This window comes from Canis lupus, chromosome 24 (genome assembly GCF_048164855.1).
Source record: "Canis lupus baileyi chromosome 24, mCanLup2.hap1, whole genome shotgun sequence".
NCBI lineage: Eukaryota > Metazoa > Chordata > Mammalia > Carnivora > Canidae > Canis > Canis lupus.
The window spans coordinates 16,050,959-16,069,869 of NC_132861.1; the positions used below are offsets into that span (position 1 = coordinate 16,050,959).

The 18,911-nt window shown below is 43.4% G+C and overlaps 1 long non-coding RNA gene across 1 annotated transcript in view; it reads left to right on the forward strand.

Moving 5' to 3' along the window:
- Nucleotides 1-229: 229 nt before the first annotated feature.
- The window catches only part of LOC140615813 (uncharacterized), a 66,960-nt gene continuing 48,278 nt past the window's right edge, over nucleotides 230-18,911 (forward strand). Inside the window, exon 1 of the long non-coding RNA XR_012016293.1 lies at nucleotides 230-496. This is a non-coding gene — a long non-coding RNA (uncharacterized lncRNA). The remainder of the gene's footprint in view (nucleotides 497-18,911) is intronic.

The window sequence follows — 18,911 nt, forward strand, 5'->3', positions numbered from 1 at the left end:
ACGATGGAGAGAGACTCCGCCCTCTCATGAATATGCAACCGCGAGGGGCGGGGACGGAGCCGGGGAGACCAGCCCTGCGAGGAAATTGACCCAGGGTCGCGGGATCGGGCTCCGCCGGCCGCCCCGCCCTGCGCCCGCGCCCCCGCCGACCTGCGCGCCGGCCGAGCCGCGGGCCCGGGGAGCCCCTCGCCCGGAGGAGGGTCAGCGCCCTTGCCCTCGCCGGGGGCATGTGGCATCTGAGCAGCCCCTCGGAGCCGCAGGGAACTCCCGCCGGGAAGGCCAACGCCGGCCGGATTAACGTCTCCCGACGGCGGGGCCCGAGGTCCCGCCCTTTGTGGTGCAAATGAGGGGCGCTCAGGGGCCCCGGGGGCGGCGCTCGCCCGGGTGCAAGTTTGCGCGCGGCTGCTCCGAGACTTCCTTCACACTTTGAGCTCGGCGCGGGATGCTCGGATCCTCCCGGGGAGCCCCCTGCCATCGTGGAGGGATGCTGAGGAAGGTAAGTGGGTGTCCTTTGCCGGCTGTCCCCTCTCCCTCACGTTTGCAGGGGGGACCACCCAGCAGCAGGTGGCTGCAATCCTGTGCGCGTGTAACGCTTTTTCGGAAACGAGGGTGAGAGAAGGCGGGGGTCGGCGGCTCTGGGGAGGAGCCGGGCAGAGCCGTTGGACGGCGAAGGTTGGGAAAGTTGGTGCCCAGCAGGTGCCGTGGGCGAGCGCGCCGAGCGGTCCCCCGGCGCCCCGAGCACAAAGCCCGCGCGCCGGCGCGGCCGCGTTGCCATGGCAGCAGGGGCGGGGCCGAGCCACGGCGTGCCTGGGTTGCCGGGCGACGGAGGGGCGCGGGAGGGGGGGGGATGCAAAATCTTCGGGAGCTTTTCCCCAAGATGAGCCAACTTTTGTCTCGCCCCGATCGTTAACTCAAGTGTATTGGCCGACACTTGTCCTTCGGTGAGGCAATCAGGCTACCACCTGCTGAATGCTGTAGTCCTCTGCTTTCGAAATGTTGGATTGTGGTCTGATAGAAGGCATGGAAAAGTTAGAAAATACTCCTTTCTAAAGTAATAACAATAAGTACTCTGTTTCATATAGCATCAGCTGAAGGATATTCCTTAATTTTTATTTTTTAAAAAAGATTTATTTATTTATTCATCAGACACACACACACACACACAGAGGCAGAGACACAGGCAAAGGGAGAAGCAGGCTCCATGCAGGGAGCCGGATGCGGGACTCAATCCCTGGACTCCAGGATCACGTCCTGAGCCAAAGGCAGAGGCCCAACCGCTGAACCACTCAGGCGTCCCTTTATTATTAAAAAAATACGGAACCCGGTTTGGATGCATGCAGACGAATTGGCCTTCAACCTTCCAACATAGTGACCAAAATCTTTGCAAAATAAAAGCACATGCAGTAGGTAGCAGGCACAGTGTGAAACGTTCAAACAGTTGCATCTTAACATGTTTTACAAAGACACGAATTTCACAAAGCTTGAAGGAGAATATCTTTTTTTCACTGGACATTTTCTTACATGTAAATGTGCCAGATAATTTTGGCTTATTATCTCAAAGATTATTTGTTTTAGCCATACACTGCAGAAAAAATATTGGAAAGGAATTTGAATGCTCTTTTCCAGAGTAGTGATTGACAGCTACAGTAGTATTTTTACACCCTCCCTGCCTTTCCCATTTATCCTATTATAGCTAAAGCTATCTTTTGGTGTTTTTAGTTTGTTTCTCAGATTTTCATTGTGTTTGTCAAAGATACTGATCTGTTAATAGTTCATAAGCTGCATTCCACACATTGATTTATTTCTTTTTCTGCTTCCAATTATTTAATTAATTAACTTATTTAGAGAGAGTGCACGAGGGTAGGGATGGGTGGGCAGAGGGAGAGGGAGAGAGAGAATCTTAAGCAGGCTCCATGCTCAGGGCAGAACCCCACGTGGGGGCTCCATCACATGACCTTGAGATCCTGACCTGAGCCGAAATCGGGAGTGGGTCGCTTAACCCACTGAGCCACCCAGGTGCCCCTCATGCCTCTGATTTGAAATTATCTATGTGGGGACGCCTGAGTGGCTCAGTCAGTGAAATGTCTGCCTTCAGCTCAGGTCATGATCCCAGTGTCCTGGGATGGAGCCCCCCGTGCCTATGTATAGAGCCAGACTTGGGATTAAGTGGTGAGAGAGACATACAAAGTTGAATTAGAAAAATTCACAGTTTAGGGAGAGGAAAAGGCTAGAAAGCAACTATAAATCCATTCTGATATGTTCTTATATAGAAATTGCACCCAGGATATCCCCTGCCACTGATCTGAACAGAGTTGAGCTTTGTGCTTCATCTATGCCATCACCTTTGCCTTTGCAATGCACACATTATTCATGGACCGATTTAAACTCTGAGGAAGATGAGACTTGGAAAGTACAGTAATTTGCCTCAGGTCTTACAGTTAGTAAGTGGTAAAGTCAGGATCTAAATCCAAATATGACTGCTAGGACATGCTGCTTCTGAAGCGTTAAATCTTTTATCCCCATATCCCTACCAAATTACTGTATTTGGATCATTCTTAATAGTGACTATAAATATCTAAAAATAATTATGTGGTTTTCTTTTTGGTTGAGATGTTTTCAAAGTCAGATATCTCTAAAGTCAAATATTAGTTGCATTTCTGAAGAGTATATGTTCTTTCTACTGGAATGTTGCTATTGTCAATTATCTTATTTTCAGGGGTCCCTGAGGAGCTAATGAAAAACAAAGAATTTGATTATTCAAATCAAGTTTTAAGAATATTAGAGATACTTGTTTATGAAAGCATTCTATTTTATAAATAATTATAGAATTAGATTTGTTTAAAGTAAAATACACTACTTAGCATTCCGGTTTTTATTACCTTTCTTAATTTTAAATCTTTTAAATCAGATTTATTAGCTTTTGCTGGCAGTGGCTTTAGTACATGATAGTTGGAAAGTGCTTTCTGAGTAGTTGTCCTGGAGAGTTCAGGTAGGTACCTGATTTGACCTGATCAGAACCCTGAAAACCACTGTGAACTGATTTTATAAGCGTATTTTACTATAAAAAATATTTTTCTAAATAGATTACAGGATCCATGAAGGCAAGAACCAGGTCTTTTTTGTGTTCAGAACCCATCTTTCAGTATCAAGTACAACATTCTTCATAAATATTAAGTGGCAGGAGAAACAAAAGTAAATTTTATTGGGCCAATGAAATATAGAGTAGAAATAATCCTTTAAAATACATAGTATCAAGAGTCACAAAAGTTCTAATTATTTGCTGATCTGTTTTTTTCATGGTACTATACTACAAACTTCTAGGCAGTACCTATTTTACCAATAGAAAAACTGAGCCACAGTGATTAGTATATAAAGTATTTTCCGAGGACGCCTGGGTGGCTTAGCGGTTGAGCATCTGCCATCGGCCCAGGGCGTGATCCTGAGATGTGGGATGGAGCCCCACGTCGGGCTCCCTGCATGGAGCCTGCTTCTCCCTCTACCTGTGTCTGTGCCTCTCTGTCTCTTTGTGTCTCTCATGAATAAATAAATAAAATCTTTAAAAAAAATAAAAGAGCATTTTCCAATGTTCTGTCTGAATTGAAATTCACAACCACCCCATGCAATAATTCCCATTACTATTTTTTTAAATATATAAAGACATAGAAACTCAGAGAAGTTGAGTGACGTGGTCAGAGTCAGCCAGAGAGGATACCAAATGATTTTGTGCACTAGGCTCTTGAAAACTAGATGCTTCGGGAACCAAGCCTCTAGACAGACACGGGGATGCCAGATGTAAGATGCCTTCCAAGGTTTCACATCTGGGCAGAAGGGAAGAGACCCTCTTTTAAAAGACAAGTATAGACAGAGTCAAGGCCAATGAAAGGAAGACATGCTCAGTAGGGTAAAAGAAAGTGAAGGGAAACAGTGAAATGAAGTTCATAAAAGAAGGAACCAGTGTCCACAATTGGTAGTGAGGAGCCCTGGATATATTAGTTTGCTAGGATTGCTCTAACAAGGTAGCACAGACTGGTTGATTGAAACAACAGACATTCATGGTCTCATAGTTCTGGAGGCTGCAAGTCCCAAGTCAGGGTGTCAGTGGGGTTGTTTTCTTTCTTCCTTAGCTTGCACATGGCCATCTTTATGCTGTATCCTCACATTCTCTTCCTCTGTGTGTACATATGTCTGTGTCCTAATCTCTTCTTAGGACACCTGTCCTGTTGGATTAGAGCCCACCCACATGACCTCATTTTACCTGAATTGCCTGTTTAAAGGCCCTGTCTCCACATACAATCACATTCGGAGGGAGGGTTAGAACTTCAACATGTGAACTTGGGGAGAACTCATTTCAGTCCGTAATGGAAAAGTGAACTTGATCTATTATTCTGAAGACATGGCCTATTGCAGTTGCTTTCTTCCTGCGAGTATTTTCTCCTGGCACAAATAAATGTTTGAGCAAGTTGTGGCAATTTTTTTACATCAGTGTATTCCACTGGATGTACAAAGGGGAAAAAAAGAGAAGATGAGAAGATATTCAGAACTGGATTCTTCTATATTTAGCTTGCTTCATACTTTATTTTCACTCTCACCTCTGGAGGGCCAGCTTCAAGCCTTGTCAAGTTTTGACAAGGGCAGACGAAGCAGATGATAATCCCATTGCCAGCTAGGTCTAACCTATCTCTCTGCCTTTTTTTGAGCTCTGGAGTGCATACAATTTGAGTCCTACAGTCTTATGCACTCCCCGTGTACCGTGATGAATCCAGTAAAAATGAACACACAATACTGAGAGGACAATGAAGCATAGATTTTACAACCCTCACAGCCATGGAGCTAAGCTAGGGTGACCTATCTGAATGGTTTTTCTAGCTTATTTAAATAAGATGTGTTCAGCGTAAAACTTCAGACTGTAAAAGGCAGCCAGAAGAATTTGAAAGTTTTCTCTGAGGCACTGAGCAGCTTACAAAGTTATAATTGGAATGTGTTGCAAAGACTCAAAGTATTAAAAAGCTGTGGTCATAGAATAACAGGGGCGAGGGGGAAGCCTGTGAGTCTTGTGGCCAGCGCCTTGCTCAAAGCACAGAGACTGCTTTGTAAAGGTAGGAATCAGTGCTGTGTTTCAAGACAGCCAAAGAAGATTCCAGAGTCTTCTATAATAAAAGTTTCTGTATCTAACCAGTCATCAGAATCTCAAAGTACTTTTGTTTCCTTGACTTCCTTCATTACTTCACGTTCAGCCTTCAGAAAAGGCTGAAACATACCTGTCTACTTTTCTTCATGCAATATCTTGTGATTTGCTAAAAGAGTTTTTATAGGTCACTTCTTGGCCCTTTTTTTGTAAGTTGAACTGAAACTCTGTCCATTGTTTTTAGGAATCTGTTTCTATTAGTCCCACAAAAGCTACCCCTCACCATCTGGCATTGTGGAGTTGTTATTTATGTCTTCATGGCACCTTCCTGACTTGTTCCCTTTGGGGACCATCCTATTTACGTCAAGTATGAGGCTCCGGACTATATTCTGAAATATCCCTACTGAAGAATATGCATCCAATATACTTGGTGGAGCTTTTTCAAGAAATACCAGAAGCTTTCGAAATGCACTCTCTGGATGTGATCCAGTAGCTTTCCATTCCATGATGGGTGGTTTCAGAAACAGGTTCTTGTGTGGAATAGCTATTGTTACCCAGCCAAAAAAAGAGTGCCTATTTCTCAGAGCAATGCATACTTAATTAGTAAAGGGATTGATGCCAGTGCCTGGAATTTGAAAAGTCAGCTTTGAAAGTTAGTGTAAGTCCCTGAAGGGCAAAACTATGTATTTTTCCTGATATGAGCCAGATGTTGGTCTAACTGGTCAGTTGTGCGTTTCGGCTGACATCGGTCCAGGAGGTGGGTTGACCTGCTTCATAGCTACTTCTGTGACACTTTTTCATTAAAAGTTTGCCTCAGAGGCACTCCCCTTAAATTAGGAGAAAAGTGCCAAAGATATGTGTAAGGAAAACCTACCGTCCATGGCTGTTTAGACTTCTCCAGATTTTGGTACAGTGAAATACCTTTCACTCCCCTGTGTTACTGAAGAAAATCATGCCCTTGAAGTGGCTTGAAAGTTCCCAGGCAGTCAGCAAGTATTTATCAATCACTTACTATCTACTCAGTGCTGACAGGGCATAAGAAGATGTATCATGAGTTTTCTCCTCAGGTAGCTGATCCTGGAGTTCCGGGTAAACAGGCATGAAAATAGGAAAGCTCTGTTGTGTGCACCGCTAGACAAAGGGCAGCCTCAGCTGGGGCTGGGTGGCCAGGGAGCTACATCCTCCTTCCTCTCTGTGGCTTTGAAGATGCTTATCTCCTTCAAGTTCTCATCTTCCCAACCCCCTAAGCCCAGGCCCTTTTTGGCTTTCAGAGTCTTGCTTCAATCCGGTAAGGATGCTCAAGAAATCCTATCTTTGAATGTGTTTACACCTGGGTGAGTCTGGCCACAGGATTCTAAGCCTTTATACACCTGGAGGAAACTCATCACCATTTGAAGGAAATAAAAGAAGGGGCTAGGGTTGAAGGAGCAGAAGAGACAACCATTTCTAATCTCTTCCCTCACTAAGAGTAGTTGTAAATCCTTGGCAAGCCATAAAAACACTGCTTGAGTGTACATTTGAAGGACAGAAAGGTATGTGGCAACAACATAAGACTATGAGACTGTGTTGAGGGCAACAGCAGGGCAGAGAGGAGAAAAACACTGGTCCAGAACCCTAGATGGTGACAGAAGATAGGGCAGCAGCAAGTGGTCATTATCTCAAGCCTGGGAAGAAAATAAACATGGCAACTGGGAAGCCAGCTCCGGAAACAGAAGTACCCCCTGGGGTTATCCTCCGGAAGCCCCAAGCTTCACACTCCTCACCCACTGGACCCCAGCTGAGCAGCAGGGATTTGGAGCTGGAGGGGTCCTCTGTAGGAAGTGTAGATGCCTCTGTTCCTTGCCTTTCAAGGCGGAACATACATTCAGTTCAGTGTTAGATTTACAAGAAAACAAGTTTGCTTGTTTGTTTTTCAAGCATACCACTGTTTCATGTGCATGCATTCAGTATTTGGGGCTGGCTCCGAGACATAGTCATTGTATATCTATTGCTAAGGAAAATATATGCCAAATTCCAAACAAGTGAAATGTATTTTTATTGCACTAAGTGTTTGTGAAGATTAGTGCAACAAGAACTTTATTTGGCTGGCCAAATGTAAGAGCAAAGAGCATCAGTGGAGGGTTAGGACATGTGCATGTAAGCTTTGTGTCTAATACCAATTAAGAAATGTTTAGCAAGCCAAATTCCCAGAGGTTACATTTTGTTATCTGTAAGAGGAGGGACTTGATTACATAATTTCTAAGGCTCTTTATTGTCTGGAATCCTGTCCTTTCTAAAAGGCAGCCTGAAATGGAATGTGTCTTCTCTAAGAATCCCAAATGCTCAGTCCTGTGCCTTTTCACCCATTAGTTTTCCAGGGACCCTATGGGACTATAACTGTCAGTGATAATGTTACCAACCTGTTTTCATGCACAAAGTTGGGAAAGTCCAGGAAAAGTTTTAGAGGTGAGAAGTTACTAGCTTTTCTTAATTCATACTCTCGGTTCATGGCTTTGTAAAAATGTAATTGTCTTTGGATGCTCCTGGCTTTCGTGTCTTGACTGTGAGCTCTCAGCTTTGAGAAGCCATCAGGCTATACAGCAGTCATAGTGCCATAAAATGTCACAGTCCTTTGAGGCTGTTTTTGTTGTGATTATATTATATTTCAAGTCGAATATCACAGGATGTATCCTCAACCCAAACGCGTAATTTCTTTGGATTGGGAACTTAGAAGGATATCCCTGTGTAGTCAATTGCAACAAAACAAAGTGAAGTACAATTATCATTTAGTGTAGAATATGTAATAGGGTAAATACTTACATATTTACAAATAGTGTAAACTATGAAGCATAACATGAAATTCTGAAAAATTTTAAATTTTGGTATTTTAATTTATATTTTAAATGAACTAGTGGATCAAAGCTTAAGAGAAAAAAAAAAAGAAAGAGAACAATTTTTTCCCATCTATCTCTTAAATATGTCTGTGACTTGAAAGCTAGGAACCACACTACTTATACTCACATTTTTAGTGGGTTGGAAGATAGTTAAAATAATGTGGAAATCAACTGTTCCTCTGTGGGAATATATTCTCTGGAGAAAAGTGTAAGCAGTTTTACAATTAAATATATTAATCACTGTCAGCTCTGGGAATCTGCCCAAACAAATCATTGTTCCAGCAATGTTTGTGTTGAGCCAACTTGAACAGTCAACCACTGAATGAAGCACTTTTTTACCCCTAAAAGACATGATTTGGCCGGTAAGAATTTGGCTATGCAATTAAATGTTCACCAATTAGGAGCTAAAAGCTCTGGATTTGGAAAAGTTTGGTATTTTAATGATCCAAAGTATAAATAGTTTTTTACCCCCCACAATAAATAACAGATGTAAAAATTTTAATTTCATATTGGCCAGTCTTCACAGCCACACTGCAAGCCGTACACTAAAGGTATTGAGGATAATAAGAAAAACTAGAATGCCACTAGCAGTGAGAAACTATTTTTAAAAGAAAAAGAAGGGCCAATTCCTTCAGAAAATGACTTAAGATTCTTTTCCTATTAAACTTGAGAAAAGTGAAAGAATTTTCCAAGAATGTTGACCAGTGATGGAGTCTCTGTCCATCTAGTAAAAATACAGTTTTTACTAGAACTCTAATCAGAAGTTTAGGAGTCACATTGCCTCTTCTAAAGGCAATAGGAGACAACATGATCAAGATTTGATGAGTATTATACCTGCAGATTTTAATCGCAGGCACTTTGTGCTAGTTATGACTAGATGGGTGTAAAGGAGAAGAGACAGCAGAAGTCCCCAGCCACTGAATGGAAGGCACCAGGCAGGACAGAAGCTACGGAAGCAGACTGGAAGGAGGGTAGGGACAGTGCTTCCCAGTGTCCTTGTTTGGCTCTTTCTTTGGGAAAGGTGCTTCTGGAATTTTTACTGGCATCCGATTTATGCAAACAGCTTATGAGAAGATGGGAAAGATTGGGGCAGCCCGGGTGGCTCGACGGTTTAACACCGCCTTCAGCCCAGGGCCTGATCCTGGACACCCAGGATCGAGTCCCACATTGGGCTCCCTGCATGGGGCCTGCTTCTCCCTCTGCCTGTGTCTCTGCCTCTCTCTCTCTCTCTCTCTCTCACTCTCGCTCTCGCTCTCTCTGTGTCTCTCATGAATAAATAAATAAAATCTTAAAAAAAAAAAGAGAGAAGATGGGAAAGATATAACCCAAGTAGCTGGGCTAAAGGCTATATATGAATTAGATGATAGAAAACAACATCCTTCATTAGTTATTTTTATTCAAGTAGTTTCATATTAAACATTAGTGTTCTTGATGGTTTAATTTGCTAATTGAACAAAAAGATCTATCCCGCTGGTTTACTAAAAATCTAACTTAAAAAACTGATGATTTAAAACATGGGTTTTCATAGTGGGAAAGATGGCAGGAAAGCACGAAAAACTCTTATTTTACTTAGAAAATTAAGTGTATTAATTTTTAAAAATTGTGTGAATTTAAAAAAATATGTAACTTATTTATGTGCTGCGAAATTAGAGGGTAGAAAACAGCATCTACTGAAAAGTCGCCTCCTGTCTTCTCCTGTCTTCCACCCCACTACCATTTCCATGTCACCAGCTCCCTGGAAGCTGCCAGTATTACCTGCTTCTTCCATATGCTTCAGAGGAAGTCTGGACCTGTGTTAGTGAATATAATTTCTTTTATCCCCTCTCTATTTGTTATATAAGTGATGACATCATCCACATGCTATTCTGGATCTTTCATTTTCAGTGAATAATGCATTTTGGAGATTATTCCTTATCGGTACATAAAGCAATTCTCCATTCTTTTTTCTATTGTGGTAAAATATGTATAACATAAATTTTATTATTTTAAAGCATACAGTTCAGTGGCATTAAGTACTTTTGCATTGTTGTGCAACCATCAGTACCATCCATTTCCAGAACTTTTTTATCATTCCAAACTGAAACTCTGTCCCCATTAAACAACAGCTCCCCACACCCCATAGCCCCTAGTAACCACCATTCTACTTTCTGTGTCTACGAATTTGACTCTTCTAGTTTGGCTGTTCTAGCTGCTTCCAACAAGTAGAATCCTACAATATTTGTTCTTTTGTGTCCAGCTTGTTTCACTTAGTATAATGTCCTAAAGGTTCATCCATGTTATAGTCTATATCAGAATTTCATTTTATTTTAATGGATGAATAATATTCCATTGTATGTATATACCACATTTTATTTATCTGTTCATCTGTCAAGGGACATTTGGGTTGTTTCTCCTTTCCTTCATCTTTTTTGATGGCTGCATAGTATTCTGTTCTGTGGTTATAACAATACAAAAACCAGTTTCCTATTGATGGTCAGGTTATTTCCATGTTTCAGTGGATAATTGTGAACTAAAACCATTTCATACATGTATATCTATTAAACTCATTTCTTGAAATGGATTTGCTGGAAAAAATGTTATAGGTATATTAAATTTGAGGCCATTACTAAATTATCCTCCATGGAAATTATACCAATTTTACACACTCTTTAGAAGCTGTCTGTTTCCCTACCTCTTTACCAATACAGAGTGTTACCAAACTCCTTCATCTTTGTTCATCTTTTTTTTTTTTTTTAAGATTTTATTTATTTATGCATGAGAGACATAGAGGCAGAGACACTGGCAGAGGGAAAAAGCAGGCTCCATTCAGTGAGCCCGACGTGGGACTTGATCCCGGGCCTCCAGGATCACACCCCGGGCTGCAAGCGGTGCTAAACCACTGAGCCACCTGGGCTGCCCATCATCTTTGTTCATCTTATGGTGGAAAAGAGTGTCTCAGAATAGTTGCAATCTCCATTTCTCTTATCTTGAGTGAACTCTGGGAGTTTTAGGGCCTTCCCTCCACCCAGGACTATCTTCATTTCCTTTGTTCATTTCTCAATTGGGCTATTGAATCCCCCCCACCACCTCTGCTATTATATTGGCTGTTGTTGAAAAATTTGCTTTTGTTTGGAATCCTTAATATAGCTTACGGGAGACTTTTGGAGACTTTTTGGAGCTCTGCTGTGAAACAGGAGCTTTGTCTAAGAATAATGGAACCTGCTTTTCAACACCATTGACCAAATGCTGGCTCCATGACAATACATTTTACTGAGGGGACAGACCATCTGATGCTGTAGGAGGCTTTATTGAAGAGGTTATATTCAGAAGAAAGTGTATCGCTGTGAGAACATTATAAAAACTTCTCACCATGTGTTTTAATGCTGTTTAGGATTTACTCATCTTCCAAAAGGTAGATGTAAAAACCCAAGGTAATAAATAGCTTGGTATATACTGAAAAAAAAAAAAAAAAAAAAAACCACCACAACAACAAAACAAAATAGCATATTGTTAAATTTCATTTTGCTAATCCAAATACCCCATCCTGGATACCTCCAAGTCAATAGGCCCCACTCTGGACTCATGTTCCTTGGACCCACAAAGCTCGTCCTCAGTTCCTCAACTTCCCATGTGGATTTTCTAAGGCAGTTGTAACTCTCCTCCATATCCAGCTGGCTTATTGCCAGTGTCCCTACCATGTACCCACCAGCCTGGGTCCCCATGTCCATCATCGTGTCCAGACCCCCACTGGAGCTCTTTGGGGTTACTGGAGCAACCTCCAGCTCATCTTCTGTCTCCAGAGTTGTCCCTGTTCAGTAGTCCTATAATCTGTAGCCAAGAGCGAAGTTTATGAAATGCAAATCAGATTGGCACATCTTTGCTTAAAATCCTTTGATGAGGGATCCCTGGGTGGCGCAGCGGTTTAGCGCCTGCCTTTGGCCCAGGGCGCGATCCTGGAGACCCGGGATCGAATCCCACATCAGGCTCCCGGTGCATGGAGCCTGCTTCTCCCTCTGCCTGTGTCTCTGCCTCTCTCTCTCTCTCTCTGTGTGACTATCATAAATAAATAAAAAATTAAAAAAAATAAATTAAATTAAAAATAAAATCCTTTGATGGTGCCCTTTTGCCCCTAGGATAAAGCTCAAACTCCTTAACAGGGCTTCCAAGGTCAGCTCGCCCTGGCGAGCTGACCAGCTCTCACTTATCCCTCGAGCCTCCTTCACTCACCCTTTTTTCTACACTTCTTCTTCCCTTTGTCATCTTTCAGTTTCTCAAACTCAGGGTGCACACTCATGTTTTGGGAACTTTGACATTTTTTTTTTTAAAGATTTTATTTATTTGTTAATGAGAGATACAGAGAGAGAGGCAGAGACACAGGCAGAGAGAGAGAGAGAAGCAGGTTCCATGCAGGGAACCCGATGTGGGACCCGATCCAGGTCTCCAGGATCACACCCTGGGCAGAAGGCAGGCGCCAAACCACTGAGCCACCCAGGTGTCCCGGGAACTTTGACTTTTCTGGAATGTTCTCCCCCGTTCCATTCCCTCTACCCCCTCCACCTGGAAAACTCCTACTCACTCTTGATCCAGCAAGACCTGCCCAACACTCCCCGAGTCTGAGTCAGGGGTTTCTCCTGGGCCCCTGAATATTTATCTTACTTGACCACCCTTTACTTGGAGGGCCTGTTTCCTTGTACAAATAAGTGCTCCCCACCAGACAGTAAGTGCCTAAGGAGCAGGACCATGTCTCCATTGCCCCCACAACTAAACACATTGATTGCTCATAAGTGTGATGAATGGTTGTTGAAAGATGCCTAAAGAGCTGAAAGAGAGTGTCTTCTGGGAATGGAGTGTTGCTATGTGTGAGTGGGTTGTGATAATATGTTACATATTGAAACCTTGAATGCCTTCCCTGCAAATTCTGAAATCTGTGCAGCAAGTGGGTGAGGTTAGCTGTGCTTTTGTTTGCTTAATGGCATGCTGGCCTCATGAGTGTGACACTGAGCATAAGACTTGCTCAAGGTCAAGACTGGGTAGCTGGGAAACAAAGGGCACCTGCCAATATTCTGGGCAGAGTCCCAAATAGGGAAGGAGCTCCCTGAGGGCAGTTGGGGTGTTCAGGTTTGGGGCAGAGGTCCCAGCTGTGGTCTGTGAGGAGGGGATTGGTTTTGAGCATAACATAAATTGCCTTGGAGTATAGCCTTCAAGAGAGTCTCTGCTGTCCTTTCTTTTTTAATACCATCACGTCCTCTTTTTGAGAAGTAAGTGTGGTTTGGGGCTGATTCAGGACAAGGAATCCCGTGTTTGCAAAACAGAGTCGCTGATTTGGGACTTAGCATGCAGTAGAGTAAAAATAATAAAGGTCCTGCTTTAGTGGATTCTGTCTAAAGTAAGCAAGCAAATCGTGAGCTTAAGACACTCTTGAAGGGCATCCCTCCTGCTCACCAATTCTCCTTGGAAATTTACCGTGAATGTCGTGGTCATAAGAAATTTTTCCTCTGCCGGGCTTCCCCTGCAAAATTAGTGTGATCCAGCTTCCCGGTGACCAGTGGTCTTTGTGCTGTTATTTTATTCTCTCCCTCCATAGGTCAATAGAACTAGTTTTCATGGCGAGGTTAACAAGGAAAAAGAGAGGGGATTGTAACTGTAGTACAGTTCATGTTGCCATTGGGATCAAAGGCACCACTTTTGAGGACAAGCGTTTAAGAGGTAAATATTCATCTCATTCCTTAATACCAGGAGAACCGAATATTCAAAATACTGTGTGACCTCTATTTATAGAAGATTGGGTCAGAGAGACTGTACTAGTTGGTGTTGGGGAATGCAGTTTTTGTTTTGTTTTTGAGAAGAAAAATCTTATTATTTTTTTAAAGATTATTTATTTATTTATTAGAGAGGGAGAGAAACAGGCAGAGGGAGAAGCAGGCTCCATGCAGGGAGCGGGTCTCGATCCCGGGTCTCCAGGATCACACCCCAGGCTGCAGGCGGCTCCAAACCACTGCACCACTGGGGCTGCCCGGGAATGAAGATTTTTAATACACTGAAATGTGTAAATATATATAGTGACCCTGAACAGGAGGAAGAAATGGTCATGATGACCACATGGTTATTGTAATGATAGGAGCTAATGTTCTTAAAGCCAAGCCCTCTGCTAAGTGTTTTACCTGGATTATTCCACATAGCTTTTGCAATAAGATACAGAGTCTGTAAAATAATTAGGCCCACTTGCAGCTGGATGACTGAGGCACAGCACACTCCCTGATGCTCCCCAAGTGTTCGGCAGAGAGCTGGAGTTGACCCAGGTGCTCCGAGCCCTGGACACAGCACACCCCCTCAGTGCCCAGGAGCCATGGCCTGGGGTGAGCCAGCTGCTTCCAGCTGGGTGACCCGTGCAGTTTACAGAAGGCCCCGCTTCAGAGCCACATGAGGCACACAGGCTGTTGCTAGGATTAAATATAACAGCGTCGTGTCTTAGAGTAACACTAAGTCCTACAAGAAACAAAGCCCAATGTTCTGGTGGCTTGATGCAGGAAAAATGTACTGTTTCACTAACGGCGGAAGGCAGATGTTCCTGGTCAGTGGTGGGTGGCTCCTTTCTCACAGTCTGCAGGGACCTCAGTTCCTGAAGCTTCTAGCACCTTCAACAGGTGATTTCCAGGCCCCCAGGGCCTGGATGACTTACCCACAGGCCAGGGGAAAGGTGTTGGCAGGAGTGGTGGCAGATATGAGGCCTGGAGAGAATACCATTTGGGAGACACCTTTAAAAAAAAAAAAGTGGCCTGTGACCAAATTGCTACAGATCCTTACAAGGCCCAGATGGGGCCCTGCAGCCGAGATTCATTGGTTTCATGGCACATGCACCTCTGTAGTTTACACTCCTTTGGCTGGACCCTGGGGGCTGTCGAGTACCCAGAAACATGTCTGGTATGTCCAGGTGAAATCACTGCTAGAAGTCTCTGCTACATGTATGAAAGTACTTCTAGCACATGGCAAAAGCTAAATAATAGTGCCAGCCACTGGTTTATAATGCTGCATGAGGATTTCTATCAAGACCAGCATGCCTTGATGGTTACTTGCCATTTATACCAGTGTGTGTCAGGCATTGTGTTAATGCTGGACCTACAAGCAAGCTTAAGTGTTCAACAGCCTAGATGAAGAGATACCATGTTTCTTTAGAAAAAAAGAATGGACAATACAAAACCCTGTCACCAAAGAGACAAATGTAGTATCTATACGAGTAATCCTTTTGGGGTGGGCAGACCGATCAGAATGTGTGTATACACATACCCACAAACATACACATACATGCACATGTGTGTATATATCAGAATATACATGTATCTTTATCCAGTTGAAACAACCTAACTTATAAATTAATAAAACATGTGTATAGGGACATATAGAATTTTTAAAATTTGTTTATAGGGATGTGTAATTGGAAAGGTATGGAGACCATTTAACTTGACAGTAGATGCCCTAGGAATAAAATGGCAACATAACCTTTTAGAGTGTTTTTAAAAAATATTTTATTTATTTATTCATGAGAGATACACAGAGAGAGAGAGAGAGAGAGGCAGAGACACAGGCAGAGGGAGAAGCAGGCTCCCTACAGGGGAGCCCAATGTGGAACTCTATCCCAGGATCATGCCCCAAGCCCAAGGCAGATGCTCAACCACTGAGTCACCCCGGTGTCCCAACCTTTTAGAGTTTAATATGCACACACCTACTGGGTACAGTACAGACATTTTAAAAGAACACTCTGAGACAGAAAGATACTGTCTTTGAAGGTTGATGTGATGGTTAACTTTAGGTGTCAACTTACCTGGACCACAGGGTGCCCAGACATTTGGTTAAATTTTGTTCTGGGTGTTCTATGGGGTTATTTCTCTTTTTTTTAAAATTTTTTAAAATTTGTATTTATTTATGATAGTCACACAGAGAGAGAGAGAGAGGCAGAGACACAGGCAGAGGGAGAAGCAGGCTCCATGCACCGGGAGCCTGATGTGGGATTCAATCCCGAGTCTCCAGGATCGTGCCTTGGGCCAAAGGCAGGCGCCAAACTGCTGCACCACCCAGGGATCCCTATGGGGTTATTTCTCGAAGAGATTAACATTTGAATTGATGGGCAGGGTAAAGCAGATGGCTCTCCCCAGTATGGTAGTCCTCATCCAGTCCACCCAAGGGGAAGTTTGCTCTTTCTGCTTGTCTCTGAGCTGGGACATCTGTCTTCTCTCACCTTTGGACTCAGATTGAAATTTATGCCATCAACTCTCCAGCATGTTGACTCACCGGGGAGATCTTGGGACTTGTCAGCCTCCATGACCATGTGAGTGGATTCCTTATAATAGATCAGTTTTTCTCTCAATTGGTAGATAGATAGGTAGATATCTCCTATTGGCTCTGTTTCTGTGGAGAAACCTGATGGACACAGCTGGTTAGGTCCTTGCGGCAAAGCAGTGTTAGGCAAGGTGGTTCTCAGTCTGGCTGCCTGTTGAACCACATGGGGAGCTTTAAAAAAAAATCCCAACGCTTGGGTCCCTCAATCAAAGATTCTGATATAATTGGACCTCTTTATTTTTTTAAGATTTTATTTATTTATTCATGAGAGACACAGAGAGAGAGAGAGGCAGAGACACAGGCAGAGGGAGAAGCAGGCTCCATACAGGGAGCCTGACGTGGGACTTGATCCCGGGACTTCAGGGTCACGCCCTGGGCCGAAGGCAGACACTAAACTGCTGAACCACCCGGGTTGCTCCTAATTGGACCTTTTTTAAAAGCTCTCCAAGCATTTCTAATTCTTAAGGTCCCCTAGGGACGCCTGGGTGGCTCAGTGGTGGAGCGGCTACCTTTGGCTCAAGGCCTGATTGAGTCCCACATCGGGCTCCCTGTGGGGAGCCTGCTTTTCCCTCTGCCTGTGTCTCTGCCTTTCTCTCTGTGTCTCTCATGAATAAATAAATAAATCTTTAAAAAAATACATAAAATCTTTTAAACAACAACAACAACAACAACAAAAGGTTCCCAAGTGGTTGGGACTGAGAATTGGGACAAATTCTCTGTAGCATTGTAGGTGTTAGAAATGTGATTGGTCAGCACTGAGAAAGTGACCCTCTGTTTCAGGTGTGGGCTCAGACTGGCCAAGCATAGGACTGAGGAAGATGCCAGAGTGCTACGAGGACTAATTGCCATCTGAGACTGTCACTTAGAGGAATAGATAGGAATAGATAGCTACCCCCCACCCCTCCTACCCGATGGCCAACAGAGGTGGGGAGTGGAGCCTGGTTCTGTACTTGGAAGATGGCTTTGTGAGCATGTGGGCAGGAGAAAGGGGCCGCGAGGCTGGATGGTGTCATATATGGGACCCCTCACATCCCAACTTTGCCACCCTGCTGTGAGCCTTCCTCTAATTCATCCATGCCTGAGTTTACCCATCTGCAGAATTGAGATGGTTAATGACAGAGCCTACCTTCTAGAATTGTTGAGAAGATGGAGTTAATATATAAAGAGTGTTCAGAGCAAGAATTAATTGTCACTTGCTTAGTGCTCAGTAATGTCAGTTATTGTTCCTCATATGTTTGTGGCCCCTCAGCGAGATAGCAGATGTCTGGGATGTAGCCCTCCTTCACGTACAGTTATACTCTTTCTTCCAGTTTGCATTCTTTCCATTGCTGACCATTACCTCCCTTTTTGGTTCTTTCTTGACTATAGTAATTAATGTCTTTACTAGGTGTACTCAAGTTCCCTAGATCCAGAAGGCTGCATATATTTAAGTCTGAGAATAGCCCTGCCTAACTTCGGGTTTTTCTGCTTGGAACCTGTGTTAATTTTTAAAGTGCAATTCTCAAAGGGACTCTTTAGTTGTATATCAAGGTAGGATGTCTCACTTTTAGCCACATTATCTACTGACAAGGTGCAGTGGTGTCACCTGCGCTTTCAGAAAAGAGTGGAAAGCACTAGGAAAGATGTGGTTTTAAAAAGTCAGCGACCTGAGCTGCCACATAGAGGATGAAATGAGCCAGCTCTATGAAAGGCCATGAACATAGAATCCCCCAAGCGTGTCCTGCCATGGCAGATCAGAATCCTAAGCCTGATACTTTGCACCTGCAGAATTACACACAATTTATTGCCTCCTGGAGAAGGACAGAGTATCCCGGGGTCAGTGGCATTTATAGTTCAAGGCAACAGCTTTAGATGGATGACAAATTACTAAATGTGGTCATTTTTATTAATGGTTTTGGTTGATCTGCTACTAAGTAGTCTGGGACTGGTGTAAATTGCATTAAAATGCTGTTATTTCTAACAATGTGTTATGCACAAAATCAGGCATATTTCCCTTGTCAGCAATTTACAGCTATAAGGCCTGTCTGCAAATAAGAGATAACACCACCTCTCAAGAAGGCTGACATTGTTTCATGGATGCCAAGTACTTGATGCCAGATTCTGCTAATGACATTCTCAGCCAGGGAACCGATAGGATGTGCATTTATCATCCCCATCCCCCGCCCCTCCTCACAGACTGCCTATATTACATTCTTGAACCATAGATTCAAACCCACAAAGCTAAGATAAAGAATTTACCTAGAAAAACCCATCTTCTGGCAAGATGGAGAGAAACTGGTGGATCCCTCTCTGATGGGGTCTCTGGGTGCTTTCCCAGAGAACCCCTTCATCTGGCTGCAAAACCAATCCTACTCACAGCAGGTGATATTTATGCTGCTTGAGGGTGAGATTGTTGAATATTTGAACAACAGATTTCGTTAGGAAATTAAATTCATTTACTGTGTTCAAGGCACTAGTGGTTTGGAAGGCGGGGGATGCTTCTCTGGAGTCTGAGAAGTGGGAAGTGTGTCATGCTTCTTCAGTCTTTTTTTTTTTTTTTCCTGACGAGTAACAAGCAGTTACAACGAAACATCCTTCTTCTCAATAATGAGGTGATGGCC